Below are 4,247 nucleotides of genomic sequence, written 5' to 3'. Positions count from 1 at the left end.
AGATAATCTTATAAATGCGTTAGAAACACATGCATGAAAGAAAAAAAACATTAGAATACATATCTGTCTGTCTGTCTGTCTGTCTGTCTGTCTGTCTGTGTCTGCCTTTTTTTTTTTTTTTTTGGGTCTGGTTGTCTGGTTGCCGGGTTGCCTGGTTGCTTACTCCATAAAACTCCACCAGAGTGACTCCTCCAGAAATTCTTATTCAATGATCGAAATCAAGGGTCCTAAGGGAAGAGTCCCTACATGGAAGGGTAAAAAGTCACTAACCCTCACCTGTGTTTGGTGACAAGAAGAACTCCATACCAAGAGTCTACCTTAATACATGAGGGCAGGGCCGGGAAGGAATAAATTTATTCAGGTGATCTAGTCAGTCACACTAATGGGTCTCTAGGGCTGCCCCTCCATGTCTCCCTCTCTCTGCCTGTGTGTTGGTCTCTGTCTTTGTCTGTGTGTGTGGGGGGGGGGCATGTGTGCCTGTTTGTTGATTCAGGTGATCTAGTTATAATTGTGGATCTCTCAGCCCCTTCCCCCTCCATCTCTCCCTCTGTCTGCCTGTGTGTCGGTGGTGTGTGTGTGTGTGTGTGTGTGTGTGTGTGTGTGTGTGTGTCTGTCTGTCTGTCTGTCTGTCTGTCTGATTATTCAGACAGACTGATTATTCAGACAGTCTGATTATTCAGGTGGTGTCGTTGGATTCAGGTGGTGTCGTTAGATTTGTGGATCTCTCGCTCCCCCTCCATCTCTCCATCTCCCTCTTGTCTGCCTCTGGGTGTGTGTGTGTGTGTGTGTGTGTGTGTGTGTGTGTGTGTGTGTGTGTGTGTGTGTGTCTGTCTGTCTGTGTGTGTGTGTGTGTGTGTCTGTCTGTCTGTGTGTGTGTGTGTGTCTGTGTCTGTCTGTCTGTCTGTGTGTGTGTCTGTCTGTGTGTGTGTGTGTGTGTGTGTGTCTGTCTGTCTGTCTGTCTGTCTGATTATTCAGACAGACTGATTATTCAGACAGTCTGATTATTCAGGTGGTGTCGTTGGATTCAGGTGGTGTCGTTAGATTTGTGGATCTCTCGCTCCCCCTCCATCTCTCCATCTCCCTCTTCTCTGCCTCTGGGTGTGTGTGTGTGTGTGTGTGTGTGTGTGTGTGTGTGTGTGTGTGTGTGTGTGTGTGTGTGTCTGTCTGTCTGTCTGTCTGTCTGTCTGTCTGTGTGTGTGTGTCTGTCTGTCTGTCTGTGTGTGTGTGTGTGTGTGTGTCTGTCTGTCTGTCTGATTATTCAGACAGACTGATTATTCACACAGTCTGATTATTCAGGTGGTGTCGTTGGATTCAGGTGGTGTCGTTAGATTTGTGGATCTCTCGCTCCCCCTCCATCTCTCCATCTCCCTCTTGTCTGCCTCTGGGTGTGTCCGTCCGTCCGTCCGTCCGTCCGTCCGTCCGTCCGTCCGTCCGTCGATGATTCGTTCAGGGGCCCTAGTTGGACTTGTGGATCTCTCGCTCTCCCCCTCCATCTCTTCCCCTGTGTGTCTTTCCGTCGGTCGCTGGGTCTCTGTCTCTCTCTGTCTCTGTCTCTTTCTCTCTGCCTCTCTGTCTCCTCTCTGTCTCTGTGTCCCCCCTCCCCCTCTCTGTGTCTTGCTTTTCGTTGTGGACTCCAGGAAGAACCGTATTTCAGTCCCAGCGGGGCTCTGCTTACTCTGCTTGCCAGCCTGGAACCCACCCGCCAGCGGCAACTTCTTCCTTGGTGTCCCCAAAGGAAGGAGGGAGCAGGAACCAGCGTCCCAAAAGAGACTCTCATTTTGCACGTGGACACTCGGTCTGTGAACAAGATGGATGCCGCCGCCGCCACCGCCATTTAGGCCCGAGTTTTTAGGGAAGCTGACTACCACCCAGACACATTCCCAGCCCACCTCCTCGAGAATGTCTCAAGGATGGATGGCTAATTTTATTCACTCATCATCTGGTTTCCGGAAGGAGAAAATGCCTCTGCTCACCCCCACCCCGCAGTTCTCCTCCCCGGGTATCCTGCACACAAGATGGCAGTCCTTCTTGTGATATCTGAGCTGCCACACCACACCACACCACACCACACCACACCACACCACACCACACCACACCACACCACACCACACCACACCGTGGCAGAAAGTTCCTCCTATGGATCGTCTGGCCTCGGGAATTTACTATCTCCCCGAGCCGAGCCGAGCCGAGCCGAGCCGAGCCGAGGCCCCTTTTCCTTGGGAAAGAAGGATATCCATGAGGACAAAAATAAGAGCGAAAACAGAGCCAACTTATCCATAAGACAGGTAGGGCACAAAACCTCTCGGCTGGTCAGTAAAGAAAAACCCCAGGCAAAGGCTCACCGGCCCGGTGGTACCGGTGGCAGCCGGTGGCAGCCGGTGGCTCACTGCCCATCATCCGCCTGAGGTGCTGAGCGAGGAGGCTGAGACCTGAGGATAGTGGGTCAAAGCCAGCCCGGGCAGGAAAGTCCATTTGAGACTCTTCATCTCGATGGGTCACCCAAAACGCCAGGAGCGGAGGTGGACTTGGGGGAAAAATGCCCCAGTGAAGATTTCCTCGGGGCTGAATTACTACCGTGTCATGCAAGAGCACGAGCTCCCAGAGGACAGTACTGTACCTCTGGTTCCGGGCGGGCAGAACCCGGTGCGCGGACTCATTATGGTGACAGGGGGAAAAAAAAAAAAAAAAATCCCAGAGGTGAGGTGGGCTGGGCTGGGCATGTGTCTTAGCATGCTTGAAGCCCTGGGTTCAATTCCTCAGTACCACCTAGACAGAACAAGCCCAGAAGAGCCTCGAGTGGTAGGGCAGTGACCCTGAGCATAAAGAAACTCTGGGACAGTGCTCAGGCCCGGAGCCCAAGCCCCGGGCGGGACTGGCCAAAAGGAAAAGCAAATGATGATAATAACCAACTATAACAACCTATAGGTATGTGTATGTCAGAACTCTCACTACCCACTGCCGGGTAGGTGAGGACTGACTGACCGACTGAGTGACTGACCCGACCCGTGTTTTGCCCCTCCCGCCGCCCCATCCACCTTGTCGACGACGAACGCGCGCCATCTAGTGGTGGTTTTGTGAATTGCAGTTTTGTCTCCTGAAATGCATGAAAACCAAAAAACCACGCATTGACTGACTGAGAAAACCGGCCTTATGTCCTTCTCTTCCAGGCCCAGGCTGGCTGGCCCCGAGAGAGACTGCCTTCTTTTCAGAGAAGGGGTGGGGTGGGGATGATGATGTGCCTCGTTGGAATATGGGGCCCATGCATAGGCAGGCAGGCAGGCAGGCAGGCAGGCAGGCAGGCAGGCAGGCAGGCAGGCAGGCAGGCAGGCAGGCAGGCAGGCAGGCAGGCAGGCAGGCAGGCAGGCAGGCAGGCAGGCTCGGAGTGGGACCGTTGTGTGTTGGAGCGCCAGCAGCTCAAGCCCCAGGATTGACTGGAAAGTCGAGAGGAAAAGGAGGGAGGGAGTGCGGGCGGGCGAGCGGGAGGGAGGGAGGGAGGGAGGGAGGGAGGGAGGGAGGGAGGGAGAGAGAGAGAGAGAGAGAGAGAGAGAGAGAGAGAGAGACTGAGAGACTGAGACTGAGAGAGACTGAGAGACAGAGAGACAGAGACAGAGACAGACAGACACACAGAGACACAGAGAAAGAAGAGACAGAGACGTGGTGAATTGGCCCGGCTGGCCTACGTGCTCTGTCGCATCCCATCTTTGAGTTTCCTCCCTCCACCCCTCCCCCTTGGATGTGTGCGCGCGCGCACACAGAAACACGGAGATGCCCTCTGCCCCCTCTTCTCTCCAATCCCCCCCCCCCCCCCCCGCCCCGGTCAGGCACCAGAAATGAGATCCCTCCCCTTCACCTATCGCGTCGTCAAATACAAACAAAAGGCAGTGTGAGATTCAAGCAAGTTTGTTTTATTTTGTTCCGAGGGTAGGGCTGTGAATTTTGGCGCGGGGGGGGGCGGGGGCGGGGGCGGGGGCGGGGGCGGGGGCGGGGGCGGGGGCGGAGGTCGTGGTCGTGGTCGAGTAATCGCCTGCGGGGGAGGTGGGGATGGACGGTTATGCCACCTGCATACGTACACACCGACCGGGCGATGGATGGCTCGCGTTCCCCTCTGGCTGTCCGGCTTCTGCTGAGTGCTTCAGGTATCACCATCTGGTCAGGAAGCAGGGGTTGGAAGATAAAGAGATATTAGGAGCAGGACAATTGTTCAGGCAGGACTCCAGGGAAGCCCGAAGGCGGGGGGGGGGGGGGGG

Source organism: Dipodomys merriami, unplaced genomic scaffold (assembly GCF_024711535.1).
Source record: "Dipodomys merriami isolate MVZ:Mamm:240054 unplaced genomic scaffold, mDipMer1.0.p SCAF_1981, whole genome shotgun sequence".
In the NCBI taxonomy this organism is placed as follows: Eukaryota; Metazoa; Chordata; class Mammalia; order Rodentia; family Heteromyidae; genus Dipodomys; species Dipodomys merriami.
This window is presented reverse-complemented; position numbering follows the sequence as displayed.